Source organism: Vanessa cardui, chromosome 18, assembly GCF_905220365.1.
Source record: "Vanessa cardui chromosome 18, ilVanCard2.1, whole genome shotgun sequence".
In the NCBI taxonomy this organism is placed as follows: Eukaryota; Metazoa; Arthropoda; class Insecta; order Lepidoptera; family Nymphalidae; genus Vanessa; species Vanessa cardui.
Window position 1 is genome coordinate 6,430,285 of NC_061140.1, and position 15,972 is coordinate 6,446,256.

A 15,972-nucleotide genomic window follows, 5' to 3' on the forward strand; every position below is an offset into this window, starting at 1 on the left:
GGCAGATTTTCGATGAAATTAGACACATGCAGGTTTCCTCACGATGTTTTCCTTCACCGCCGAGCACTATATGAATTATAAACACAAATTAAGCACGTACATATATATAGTGCTGCTTGCCTGGGTTTGAACCCGCAATCATCGGTTAAGATGCACGCGTTCAAACCACTGGGCCATCTCAGCTCAGACGAGAAAAGTTCCGTTAATTTATTAATTTTGATATTGACAGATTTCAAATTCAAACTTAAAAAGAATTTGTCTTTTATGCAATATGAAAGCGTCACACTTACTTATTGATAAACAAATTAAACACTAGTACTGCTTCGGAAAAGAAAATATCTGACCTGACCCTGACCTTACAGTCACAGCAACCTATCTCAGGGAAGACCAGCCAACTACGCCGATTATATCATAGTGTGAGACACAAATACAGGAGCATTCTCTATTGACTTTCATAATTCGATGGAAAAGCTAATCCAACACCATCTAAAAGAGTTCACGCGGAGGGCCAATGACTTTACGTGTTTTCCGAGACAACACAGTTCCTATTTGCTAGATTCCGTGCTGTTACTGTTACTGAGAATTATTCAATAAAAAAACCCAGTAGCTATTTTTGGCCGACCTGACTTTCTGAGACATGAGAGTCAACACATTACCAGCTAGACCCCTGAGATAGAAAAAAACTTACTGCCCGGACCTGGACTTTGAACCTCGGGACCTACAGCCTTATATCTAGTCAAGGTCACTAGACCAAGGTCATTCGAACCAGTTAATTCCAGTATATATAAAATAATTTTTGATTTGTAAAAATATTATAATTTGAAAAAAAATTATTGTATAGAAATAAATAAAAAAATTAATCAATACTAGTTGATTCAACGAACTTTTTGTTCCAAACAAAGTTAATAGTATTAGAATTATTCGACGCTATAATATATGTATATCTCTTTCCAATAAACATTGATTTGATTGACCAAGTGTCATCGATCTCTTAATCTTAACACTATCAAAATGTATGCCGTTTAATTTCACACACATTACATCGAAATTTAAAACGACTTAAGTGAAAAAAAAATCGTATGCCAAAATGACTGTATAACAAGCGTTTCGCTTCTAAAAGGACAATGCGATAGCTCGAAATGGTTCGCTAAAAGGTTGAATCATAATAAAAAATATTATGGCACAGTCATGTTTCAACGTCAACATTTTCGCATAAAAACATTCGTAATCCATTGTAAATTATTACGCGTGACTTAATATCACTTATGTAATGTACCGCGGGTCATTAACCTCTTATTTAACATCTGATTTTATTTGATTAGATTCTGGGCACGAAAGTACAAATCTTTGATCTCTGAACAAACAAACCGGCCGGAGTTTTTATCGTGATGTGCTAATTGACCCAAAAGTGTTACAATTATGACTCAATGTAAACAATGACGTCATTCCTAAAACTATCGACACTTATGAAATTAACGGAGACTTTGGTTCGGATAAAGAGCCGAGAGTTAGGCCCAGTAGTTACATCGTACATCTTAACTAAATTTTCGTGCGCTTAATATGTATTTATAATTCATCTCTAGCTCAGCGGTGAAGGATAACATCGTGAGGATACTTTTATGTGTCTTATTTCAACGAAATTCCACCATATGTGAATCCACCAATCCGCATTGGAGCATGGTGGAGTAAGCTCTTAACCGTCTCTTCAAAAGGAAAGAAGGCCTTAGCCCAGAGCGGAAAATTTACAGGCTGTTACTATTAAGGTCGGATTCCGTTCCTATTGATTTTTAATAATAACAGAATAATAATATAACACAACAAAGAATTATGAAACATGAACAGCTTTTCTTTATAAAACGATCTCTAGACTTATAATAAAATAAAGTCATAAGTGAATAAAATCGTATAAGTTGAACTTCTACATATTATATATTTGCTTATTTTTTGGACCTTCTTATCTAATCCAGGTCATAAAATTGTGTAGTAGACTTGATGGTTCAGTACAGAATACATGTTATCCCTTACCAGTTCAATTCGAAAAGGTAATTAAATAATTAAATTTGGAATTCATCTTGTTTTAAAAGTTTAAAAAAATGCAACATAAATAAGTTCCAACCCCATATATACAGACGAAAAACTTAATAAGTAATTTTAACCAAATACAATTTTAGATATGAATCTAAAATGATAAATAAATAGGGCTAACAATTACAATCAGTACAAAATTGTTTAATATATTAAGTTACTTGGTGGTAGGGCTTTGTGCAAGCCTGGGTAGGTACCACCCACTCATCAGATATTCTACCGCTAAACCACAGTACGCAGTATTGTTGTGTTCCGGTTTGAAGGGTGAGTGAGCCAGTGTGTCTACAGGCACAAGGGACACAGCATGTTAGTTCCCAAGGTTGTTGGCGCATTGACGATGTAAGGAATAGTTAATATTTCTTGCAGAGTCATCGTCTATGGGTGATGGTGACCACTTACCATCAGGTGGCCCATATGCTCGTCCGCCAACCTTTTTATTTTTAAATGTTAGAATTGAGTAAATACTCAATTTCTTGTCGATCTCGGTAGAATCCACATTCCGAAACATTAACATAGTTTTGTAAAATTCCGATTCAAAAGTGTGCGTAAAAACTACTTGAATAAAACAAACATTTTTTAAATGATTTTGTAACGCTAATTAAAGAAAATAAATTTACGACCATCAAAATTGCATTCAAATATCCATCGAGAAAAAAAAGACTTTATTTCCTTTATATTCATGCCTCTTTTACCAAAACTCAGTACAATAAAATATCCAGATACATTGATGTAATAATAATAGCATCAGTTTCGAGAATAATTCAACGATAATTTATTTAAAACATTGAATAGTCAAAGTCTTGCACGTTCAAGGCTGGTGAAGCCGCAGAGCCCGGAGATTACGCCCTATAAATTGCAGGCCCAGTAGAAACAACTACACGATACGCAAATCGCAATTTATCCTTCCGTTGTATATGTTCTGTTCCCGTTATAAGACTCGCTTCGAAGTGAGAAAATGTGCACCTCTGGCTGGGATCGCGGCTTCGGAATTAAAAATATCATTGCTATTGAATTTTAAATTGTATAAAATATCTACAACATCACCTCTAGATTAATTTATTTTCAATGATTTGTTAAAAACAAAGGAAGCTTAATTCTTTGCAATTAAATATTTAATTGTATTATAAATAATTTAGTTTTGCCAATGAATAAATAGACGCATTTCTTGATCATTTCTTAAAAACTTGGAGATAGCTTTCGTTTATTACGAAGTAGGATATATTATAATAACTTAATTGTGTTTAATTGCGTATGTGATTAAACGATTCTTAATTAATAAAGTCTTGTTTGTTCTTTGATCGAATCTACAATCCTTAACTTAATTATAATTAATATTTAAAAAGATAATTTTAAAAATAGAACAGCCAAATAATAAAGTACATTGTACTTCTGGGTTTAATATGCCTGGGTTATTGCCCTTTAGTTTAGTCTATGTATTTATAATCTAAACATATACCGTATCGATTAAATTTTAAAATCTCAAATGTTAATAATCCCATATAAAAGGTTTACGTTACCGTAACAAAAGCAGACAAACTGATGAAAACTAGTTTACACTAATTGGGCACGAACTAACGTTCATAGGAAATTATGGGAATTCGCGTTAACGATTTTTTTTATATCGAGAAGCCGTTGAGAAGTTATAATCGGTAATAAAATATCGATATTTGAATAAATGATACTCGTTATTGTCTCGCTTGTTTATCTTTATGTATAAAATTCCGGTATGCGTGTTTTCGTAATTCCCTTCCTATACTGCTTGGCCGATTTTGATATAATGTATACATTTTATTTATAGACTCACCTGTCACCAATAGTTGGTTTCGGTAGGTGAACTTTTTATTATTCCGACAACATTTTTATTAAATATTTATTTTGATTTGGCCCATTAAAAAACTTATACTTAATTTTTAGGCTCCCAGTAACTACTATTTTCTTATGAATGACTTAAAAAAAATGAATATAAAAAATCTTTGTTATTCAATAATCAAACTAAGTTATATGGTATGCCTCAATAACTATTAAAATTACCAATTATATTTCGAAAAAAGAAATCCGAATGAAAAGCGCCACCTATTATCCATAGACGGTACTATACCAGAAACCTTCACACAATGTCATCCAAAGGAACATTCATTCAATTAAAATCTGTGTAAATTAAGCGAACAAAAAGATGAGATCAATACTGTCTAATTACACACGATTGGCTTTGAAGCTACACTAATATGATAAATGCGAAATTATATCTGTCTGATTGCCTATAGCTTTTTCACCGCCAAGTCTCTGAACCGAAGTTGATGCAATTTGTAAGCAAATTTAGTCAAAAGTCGAACAAAGTCACAGGGAAGGGAATGGCTACTTTTTGAACCAACAACAGTTTTTAATATCTTAAGATATTATTCTTAGAAAATTTAACTAAATTCGTGCACCGTTATTACAAAGTCACTGCTAATAGAATTATCACCGATAAACTTAAATCAGTGACGTCACAAGATAAGCATAACTTGGATCAATATATTTACTAAACTTCATTAAAAAATACCTTATCATCGTTTACCTATAAACGTATGTTTATAAAATATTAAATGTGTTAATTTATCTTAGATTCAGTAAAGAATGCAGTAGATTTAATTTCTTTTTTCAATTAAATTTATAAATATACTTTTCAAATGAGTCTGCATGATGTTCTCATATATTTAAAGATTCTAAAGGATTTCATTAATCCGATACTAATAGATGGGCGTGAAATACTCACGGCCTAAAGTACCTTAATCGGGCATCAAGTAAGCCAGTGTCAAGGATACTGGTGGTGGTGTCAAGTACGGTATCCATTTAGTATCGGAAATTTATTTTTAATCTACTTCTATTTCAAGTTATCCATAATATTAATATCCATGTTTGTTTATAAACTCGTAAGTCGGAAGAAAAGGCCACACTTCCCCGACAGACTTACTAAAAAAACCGTCACAAGATTTAATGATTTCTTTATGTATTCTGAAAGTAGACTATGTGCCTGATATTAAATATTTCACTTTTTCAATCAATATTACTCGTGGGAAAGTTTTGTTCTTTAAAAATGAAACATTTTAACTCAGTTTTTTGAACCAAGAGCTCAAAGAATTACTTTCTTTTTTAATTATTAATTCATAACTAATTTATAGGTTACTTACGATATATTTAAAATGACATATATACATGTGTTAATTACCGAAATACATACATATCTACATACATTTCATACATATATTTTTACTTAAACCTGGAATATTTACAGAATTATCGAGATAAAGATTTTCTAATTGTTGATACAAACTGTGCAGAGATATTCCAAAATTGAAATCGAATGATGTATAGAAAGGCTTCTGATCACATATATGAGCAATCATATATATTTACCCACTACTCTAAAAGCACCATTTTTACAGTCATAATTACTGCCAAAAATTCAAAGACAAAATATTTTTAAACATAATCATTTGCTTTTTAAAATATTTGAATGTATCCATGTGTTAAGCTTTGCTATAGATCGGTAACATCTCTTTAAATATCGTGGAGTCAAATTACACCGTTTAAGTCGTAGTTAGAAGTTATTGCACGTTTTATAGAGCAATAGAACCACCTATGGTAATTAAACTTTGAATATTTCTTAATTAAATTAATCTAGTTGAAGTCGTTTCAAGGTCAAACGCCTTGCAACGAAACGAAGTACGATACAATATCAATACATCGATGTAAAAAACTCGTCAACTAATTTGCTTTAAAATTATTTATACTGATACAAAATAAAATAAGAAATTAAAAATTTCCATTTAATATTAATAACTACAATACATGATGCGCGTAAATAAAATTATCGTAATACGTAAAATATTCAAAATTGCTTGGAAAAACTTAAATCCCAATTTTCCAACATTGTTATCATTTTCAAAATAAATTCATCAAACAATTTAACTACTAAATAGTAATACTAAAGTTATAACAATGATTTCAAAACCGCGTGAAAACAAAAATAAGCGCTTCTTCCGTATAACATTAGTATTGTCCCAAAACTATTAGTTACGACAGTTTATTCAAATTAATGTGCGGGCTAGTTTAAGGTTAGCTCATTGAACTATGTATCCGGTTAATTCAATTACTGTCAATAGAATAATCGATACATATCGTAACAATCATTCAATATTTAAAAAAAAAAAAAATCCCGCAAAATTTTCCTTATCAGATACTGACCTCAAAAATCACGGATCACTGAAAATCATTCACTCATTCACAAACAACGGAATTTCAATTAAGTTGAATGAATACTGTTTAGTTATATTTTTTTGTTCACGAACAGTTTTTGTTAGTCTCTATAGTGGAGTGCGAAAGGCGCGTGATAAGGACCTCGTAGTTTCGAGCGGCACGTCCGACCACGATCGCGAGATCTTGTCGACTATGGAGTCCGGTAATGGGACATTGGTATGGAACTATGAACTGTATAATATGGTCTCAGATGCGTACTATTTACTTCTTTATACGACTGTATATGTTTTCGTTACATATATTCATTTGACTGAAAACTGCTTTCAAATAGATAAAAGTTTTAGATTTATAAATCGAACGTGAATTACGAGTACCGAGAAATGTTATCTATCTTTTTCTTAATGTTCTGTTTGCAATCGAGCTCCCGTTTCTTAGTGCGACGTCAGGATTATGTTCCGATGTTAATTGTATTTGGGTACGTTCCAAGTTGTTCGCATTCGTTGTTCAAGTAATTCGTGATATATTGCTACCGTGATTTTATTTACTAAAATAAATAAATAACAACGACACTTTGAAAAGTTTATAATTTGTAAAGAAATGACAGAACATATTTACTTTTTTTTTATTTAGTTAATGTTCAAAATCTATCGTTATTCATCCTAGTTGAATGTAATTTAGTCGTGTCAATTCGAAGTCAACAATTTTCCTCTTATCTGTCAATAAATCATATTGAAAAGGCATTCGATTTGGTCTCAAGAAAGCTTATCCGGTTGATTTGAATGTCATCATTCAATGCTATAGCGAGTTTATCATTTCATTGAACTGATGTAGACGTAACCTTATCTATAGGATAGAAAAGAAAATATATTATTCTTATGATATTATATCAGAAAATTTTATAGTTATTTTTACAGATAAATGTTTTAAAAGTAACATGCTATATATGGCCCACTGGTGGGCTAAGGGTGCTTCTTCTGTTTTAAAAAGAGGCACCACTGTGTATTTTACGCTGGGGGGGGGGGGTCTTGTTAATGAGAATTTTTAAGGAGTTTTTCCTTTACTATAAATTACAATAATTATTATAAATCCAAGTTACGTTGAAAACAACGCAAGCTAACTGAAAAATTTACTATTGTACTGCATGGATTCGAACTCGCAATCCTCTGTTGAGTACGCCGTGTTCCACTGAGCGTCTGGCCATTACGACTTAAGAATAAAAATGAGAAAATCAATATTTAATCGAACGGTCAGTTAACTTTGTATATTCTTAAAAGTAAATTGTCATATTTTTTTTCATACTTTGTATGGACTCTAGTTTTTTTTTTATATCTATTTCATACAAAGCAATAGAATCGCTACAAATTTCACGGCTGTCCACCAAGTTGTTACTAACGTAGCACGTTGTACGTACGCTCTATAAAGAGGAATTCGTAATCTCATAAGTTCGTAAACTTTGTATTTGTTTGTGTGATCGAATTCACTTGGACGTAAAGATGAAATTTTTAAATCTGTTTAAAGACTATTAAAAAACATTTAATAGTATTCTTCCCTGTAAATATTTAAACGTAGATTTTGGTATAGAGTTTTTTTATCACGTTATGTTGCCATTATACAAGTCTTTTTTAAATAATTTCTCATGAATTTAATACTGAATATTTATTTCATAGCAAAACATAATTTAAAATATGAACACAAAACAATGCTTGCCGAGATTTGAACCTGTTGTCTTCGATTAAGATACAAGTACCACAGAGTCATGTTAGTTACAGTATCAGTATCGACTTTTTGAATTTATTTTAATTATTGATATAATACCTTATTTTTTATCATACAACAGTGAATGAATTTTTATAAACATGAATGGTTTGTGTAATTGGAAATAGTCTTTGTAAGTATCTCTAAGGCTTTAGTTGATGTTGGTGCTAGCCCGTCTAGGTAGGCACCACCTCCTCATTAGATAGTATATCGAAAAATAGCAGCAGTTATTGTTGTGTTCCGGTTGGAAGGGTAATTGATGTGTCTGTCCCGTGTACTGACATAAGGGGTATAACATCTTAGTTTCCAAGGTTTGTGGCGCATCGGCAATGAAATGAATGGTTAATATATCTTACCACAAATTGGTGGTGACCACTTACCATTTGGAGGGACATTTGACGTCCGCCTACCTATTTAAAAAAACAAGCGGAATTTTTAATTTGAACAAAGGCTTTTAAAAGAGAAAACTGGCATAAATCGTCACATAAGAATGCATCCAGGCTCCTTCTCTCTCTTTCTAACCCTGTCTCTTTCTATTGTATATGGGTTTTTTAAAATATTATTTAAGTATTCACTACTATTATTTAAATTCATTAGGGATTTTTAATAAATAATTTACCTTTTAAATTGTCAAACGTTGTTAATTTGCTTTATCGTGAGACACCTGTTTTTCAATATATAATATGTATCGAAAGCAACTTCGTTCCGGCCGGGAGTCCCACGATACTACTCATTTTTTACCATTCAAATATGGCGGATAGTAATTTAAAAAAGATAATGATATTTTTCATACATCTATAATCTTTATAAAATATTTTATTTTATGTGTACTCGTATGTTAGGTAAGCTTTTAATTAAAAGTAACAGCCTGTAGTATAATTCTTACTGTTGGGCACAAGCTTCAACAATACTCCCTCACCTTAACTTATTGACTACCCATCGAGCTAGTAGGTATACCTACTTAGAAATGTCATCAGTTTTCCTCACGATGTTTTTCTTCTTCACGATTTTGAACACAAATGAAAACAGTGGCACTTATCTAGATTTGAACCCCCTTGATTAAGATTCACATGATCCAAACACTGAGCTATGTCGGCTCTCTTTATCATGGATCCATTAAATAATATTCAAATTTAGTTATCAGTTTTTATCACGTTATATGTAAATGAAATGTCAACAGCATTTGATTAACTCGTTCTATGAGTATCTTGTAATAATGATTGTCTGTCAATTGACATGATATGACGAGCTTGACAAAGTTAACAGCTTATTATGTAGAGTTGTATTATAATATAATAAAGTGTAAACTCGTCGTAGGCCACGATCGTGAACTGTCAGAAAGTGACATATATATATACTCTCTCTCTCTCTCTCTCTCTCTTGTGCATATCTTATTCCCACTTTTTTGTGATATGTAGCAAAGGAACAGGAGGCTCGCCTGATGGAAAGTGACTACCACCGCCCATGGACATCTGCAGCACCAGGGGGCTAGCAGGTGCGTTGCCGGCCTTAGAGGAAGGAGTACGCTCTTTTCTTGTCTTGATGACCATCTGATGGTGTGGTCTACCTTCCTCTTTTGCTTCCACTTCGCTCTATTTGACGTTTTGTGATCAGTAACATTACAGGAACTAAGATCTTCTCTGACCACATCTGTCAATTTGGTATTAGGTCGTCTTCTGGGTCTTGACCATATAATATGTACTAAAACTACTGAATGCGATTGTAAGTATGTACGTCTGTCGGTATGAAACAAGTCTGAACTCCTAGTACTACTACTATTTTATAACATCTGATTATCTTGATCGTAAAAGCAGGCGAAGCCAGGGCCGGCAACTAGTTAAGTAATTGCTCATTATAAAATTTTATACATACACCAATTCGTGTATATACAATATCTAAGGAGGGTATTTTATTGACAGTCGCTTTACTGACTAGGGTCAGTAGTAGTAACATTTATTGACTAAAAATAAAAATCACAAGTACGTTTATATATTTACTATATACTTGCCGCCCGTTGTAACTTCAACGGCTGTAATTCTTTTTTCAACAAACCGGCTACACTCACATACAAAAAAACATCAAAATTCGTAGAATCGTTTTTAAGTTCAGTGACACACACATATAAAATATATATGTATATATACTCGCAATATTTTTCTATTAAACATAATCAGGATGTACTTTAAAAAGCACTGACATTTTACCAAGCAACTACAGATATCTTATATTTTTTTTTACTGATGTCTCGAAGTGACAAAATCTATTTGAGGCATTATGTATGTTACATAAAAAACTTAAAAGATAAATATTAATTAGATAGTATTAAACTAATTACGAAGGTGAGCATAAATTACAGCTTCATTTTTTTATGGTATAGGTTGGCGGACGAGCATATGGGCCACCTGATGGTAAGTGGTTACCATTACCCATAGACAATAACTCTGTAAGAAATATTAACTATTCCTTAAATCGTCAATGCGCCACAAACCTTAGGAACTAAGATATTCTGTCCCTTGTGCCTGTAGTTACACTGGCTCACTCACCCTTCAAACCGGAACACAACAATACTGACTACTGTTATTTGGCTGTAGAATAACTTATGAGTGGGTGGTACCTACCCAGACGGGCTTGCACAAAGCCCTACCACCAAGTATTCAAATACCTATATTGATATAGATATTCAACTATCGGATTTAACTATCGGAACTATGATGTTAAGGCCTCGGTACCTTCAATCTAACCAGAGATGAGGAACATACCAATACAAAGAATCACTGTGTGGCATTTGTGTGTCGCATCTATCCAGATAGACCACGTGTTTAATTGCTGTTCCATCAGCTTATACGAGTATGAGAATATAGGATTCCCTTTGATCGTTATTATATCATAATATGATAATATCGTTAATATAGTTTTAACCCGTCAACAACAGATCAATTAAAAGATGGCCTGCGTATTTCGAAGCACGATAGATATAAATTTTCACTGACAAAAAATAATACTTTCAAATTAAATGTGAAACAATTGAGAATGATTTGTCGACGAGATAATTAAAGTGAATAAAAAGTAGCACAAAAGTACGCACACATAATATGTGTGTGCATGCGCGCTTCTTCGCGCAAGGTCGGTAAGATTAATCGTTCAGTGTAAACATTCGCACTTTTTCCACGCGGGCTCGAGCAAACGCCTGTATCTTTGGCGACACTAAGGTGCTTTAAGTCGATATTAACACTTATTATCTATGCAAGATATTTTTTTTATGCAAGATTATTTAAATTTTATAAAACAACTAGCGACCCGCCTGGCTTTGAACGGGCTAAATCAGAATATAGTATGATACAACTTTCACAGTTTTTTTTTTCATTAGACAGACATAATGTCCTTGCATTTTAAATCGATAATTTCAAAGAAAATATTTTTATGAAACATTCAAATTACATGCTGTAAAGGGCCATATTGATCCATAATCAATGCACAATGCATTAAGTATTGTACTTCAAATAAGCCATTATTTCTCCATAATGGACATTTTAAGAATAATTTGACATTGGATGCTGTCAACTATCGTCAGCCTCCATGGCTGATAGTGTGATACTTACACAATATTTTTGCACAATATTTTCCATACTTTTAATCAGTAATTTTGATCTCATATTCAAAATATCCAAGCCCTGGCGTGGACACAGACTATTTGGATGGGTTTCATTTATCATCAATGCATCCACCATCAAAATACGTACAACGTTGCGTATTGGTGTGTTCCAGGTTGAAGAATGAGTAAGCTGATGTATTGCTAGTGTAGCAATACATCAGCTTACTCATTCTTCAATAAAAACTAGATAAGATTAACTTAACATTTTAATTTAGACATATTGGAATATATAAGTCCTTAGCCAAGAATGACCACTTTAAAATATTCGGATTATTTAACGATCAGCCTTGTTAAAAATGTCTTTTCTTTTCAAATGTTTTTTTAGCTTTGTAGGTATTAATACTTACGATTATATAAAAAAAATGTTATTAGATAAATAAATTAATTAAGTATTATGCTGATCTAGGGATGTTTTTATACAAACATACTTAAACGAGTTTTTTAAGTCGTTCAGATAATCGATTCGGAATGTCGATTCTGCTAAAAGAACTACCAAAAAACTCAGTACCTCAGATGCCTTTATAAAAAAGAAAAAGCGCGTGCAACTCAACGGGCAGTACATGTACATGACGCGACTCAGTACGTGACAAAAGTTCGATTTTTCGTCAGTTTTATTTTGAAATGTTACGATGAAAATGAAACGTTACAATCAAATTCGACTTTAATTAACGTTCTATTATAAGCTGAGATGGCCCAGTGGTTAGAACGCGTGCATCTTAACCGATGATATCTAATTTCATCGAAATTCTGCCACATGTGTATTCCATCAACCCACATTGGAACAGCGTGTTGGGATATGTTCCTTTCTCCTCAAAGGGAGAGGAGTCCTTTAGCTCAGCAGTGGGAAACTAACAGGCTGCTGTTGTTTTTGTAAACAAATATATTAAGCAGACTAATTTAGCAACTACCTGTTAATCGTCATCGCCTTAAAAATATATATGAATATTCCTAATTTCATCGAAATTCTGCCACATGTGCATTCCACCAACCCGCATTGGCACAGCGTTGTGGAATATGTTCCAAACTCTTTGCTTAATGTAAGAAGAGGCCTGAACCCAGCAGTGGGAATTTTAAACTTTACTTTTACTTTTAACATTCTATTAACGTTTGATCCGAATATAAATCATTGAAAAAAAAACAGATGTTAAGTTTGTGTTAATTTGAAGACCTGATTGATTTGTATTCTCAATAAAAAATAACAACAAAATAACTCAATAAAAAAAAAAACAATTAACGCCTATATAGTTAATTATTATAAGTCTTAAGAAAGTCGCCAACAATATGTGTTATATTAAAAACTAGTAGTCGCCCGCGGTTTCGCTCGCGTTTTAGGGTGTTGGTTGTTATGTCTTAGGCAAAAAAGTAGCCTATGTCCTGTCTTGGAGTTCAAGCTTGCTTCATACCAAATTTCATCAAATTCGCTTCAGCGGTTTGGTCGTGAAATAGTGACAGACAGACATATAGTGTTATTTTCACATTTATAATATTAATATCGATATAGATAATCAACAACACAAATGTTGTCAATATTCATTTTGAAGATTCGCAGTTTAAAGCATTGCCTCCTGTAATGCATTTGAGGAACATAAATAACAATATATTAATTTGTTATGTTCTTGAAGGACGCATAATTTATCATAGTATTTCAATCGTAATGAATGAAAAGCTAAAAAGGAAAAGATCTAAAGAAACGCTCAGGTAACCCAAGATGGCACCAAAGAGGTTCACACGGCGAAACGTAACACAACACCTTATATCATTTAACGAACTCATTACTGAATTCTCGACACGATTAGTTCAGCTAAGTTTAGTAACCGAAGCTGACAACCAAATATGTAAGTATTTTCGACTGTTACCGAACGACGAATTGTTCGACGATTTTCTAATCTTTAGAAGCATTTTTCAACTTTGTTCTATATTGCATTTTGCTCTAAAATTGGAGTGTATTTTGTTATATTAAAATAGCTCTTTTTACTCAATGCATGCATGCAATGCAATGTTTGTGTATACACGGTACATATACCAAAATAACATTTTTTACAATTTTTGTCTGTTTATTTGTTCCGGCTAATCTCTGGAACGGCTGGACCGATTTTGACGGTACTTCCACTGGCAGATAACTGATATAATACGAAGTAACTTAGGCTACAATATTTTTTTGTTAAATTTAAACGCGTTCAAGGACGCGGGCACTGCTAATCTGAAATAAAATATTTTGATAACGTATATTACTTAGTTCGTGTTTTGATTTGTGATTAAAATTAAGATGTCCAAGAGTTGATTAAATAAAATTTTAAACACACTTGTTATTTTATGGGAACATTTTTTTCGCCGCACTTCATTAGCTGTTTGGGTTTTTAGCTGTCGTAATAGTCGGTGCGACTTTAAGAAAACTTTGACTCTCTCGTTTTTATATAGATAAGTAAGTACACGTGTTTCTTTGTGTGTGTGTTTACACGGATCTATGACGATAAAGTTTTTTATAACATACGAGAGGGGTAAAAAAATATACAGAGAAGTGATAGAATCGATTTAAAACTAGTCCAATATAATTTCAATTGTAGATTCGATTTTTTTTTTTTTAATTTAATAAGTGAACGGACTGGCAAATGGTACTCGTCGCCACAGCCATTGGCGCTATAAGAAACATTAACCATTCCTTACATCGCCAATGTTATCTCTGAATTTAAGATGTTTTGAATTTTGCGACTGTAGTTACACTGTATTAGTCAACCTGACCAGAAGTAAACTATGGGAAATAACCGGACACGGCATTAAACAGAAAAACGATTTAATTATATTTGCTTAAATATGACAAATGGCAAAAATGTGTTTTTGTTTACTTGTGCGGTCGACCGGATATTTAACACTAGAGCTCGTTATTTTGTGACAGAGCATATTATTGAAAATGTTCGAGATAATTCTAGAAATTTCTATCTCATATGTGGATTGCGATTTTATAATATTCAGGTATACAACATATTTGGTCAAACAAAAGCGATATCTCTCCGCGATACGACCAATACCGACCGAGTGTGGACCCACCTTTATAATTGTCATTTCCACGTTGTCAATTGCTTGATTTCGATCTTGCAACTTTATTTGTGACTTAATTGAACTCACTCGTACAGTTACTTATACAAAATATCCGTAGGCACGTAAATAATCGTGACCGTCCTAAATTCGATTTATTTGTACCCCGAAATCTATAAAGTTTTTTTACAAGTGAACGACGACTTAATGCGTGTATATTTTTTGCATACAATTAATCTCAATAAAACATCGGTTATTAAAATTTATTGTTACCAACAATCTACAATGTGTGTCGTGTAGTGTAATGGATACGAGGAAGCGAAGGCGACTATTGAATTACCTGAGAGTCATATTTTATAGTCACGTGACATTAGCGTTTTAATTTTAGGAATATATGTATTTGCAACGATTTTTGTAGACAATAGAAGAGGTACATTTACTAGGCAAAGTTTGAATTTAAAAAAAGAAAACTTTTAAATAAATCACGTGGTTCCTGCGTACAAATAACTATATAAATAATATACCTATATTGAATATAATTTCATACTTTTTTGTGTACATATATGTATATAAGATATGTTAAACATTTCTACAGTTCTTAAGCACTACTGACCTTGAGAACTTAGATGTCTCTTGTGACTGTAATTAAATTGGCTCACTCACCGATCAAATCGTATCACAATAACGCTAAGTATTTCTGTTCGCTGGTATATTATCTGATGACTAAGTGGTACCTACCCAGGCGATCCTATACGAAATCCCTACCAAGAAAATAGGTTTAAATTATATGATCATATCAATTCCAACCTTAGATCAATCGACTTGTATTGTGAAATAATTTCCTGTGTTACCTGTAAAAAAATCTTACTTTTCTTCGTGGATTGCATTAAATCTAAGGTCTGTGTAAGTAGACATAGTATCAACTTAGATTTTCTTATCAAAATTATCTTTACACGTCAATTATTATTTAAAGAAAATAAAAAAATAACAAAGCAGACAAGCCAAAAAAAGCAAACTTGTTTCTTTTTGAAAAATAACAAACAATAACTAAATCAAAAAAATACTCATTTAATATAAGTTTTTTCGCGCCAAAAGTATGGGCACAGTTAAAAAAAATTGATGCAAGATTCACTCCACAGATAATGAAAGTCAAATAAAATCTTATTAAAATTATAAAATCGATCACGTGGCTTCCGCGTGTACACACA

The 15,972-nt window shown here is 32.4% G+C and overlaps 1 protein-coding gene across 1 annotated transcript in view; it reads right to left on the reverse strand.

The window, feature by feature from the left end:
• LOC124537255 (thrombospondin type-1 domain-containing protein 4-like) overlaps positions 1-6,506 on the reverse strand; it is a 159,054-nt gene extending 152,548 nt beyond the window's left edge. Inside the window, exon 1 of the mRNA XM_047114029.1 lies at positions 6,313-6,506. The gene's annotated coding sequence lies outside the window, so the exon portion shown is untranslated. The remainder of the gene's footprint in view (positions 1-6,312) is intronic.
• Between the last annotated feature and the right edge of the window lie 9,466 nt (positions 6,507-15,972).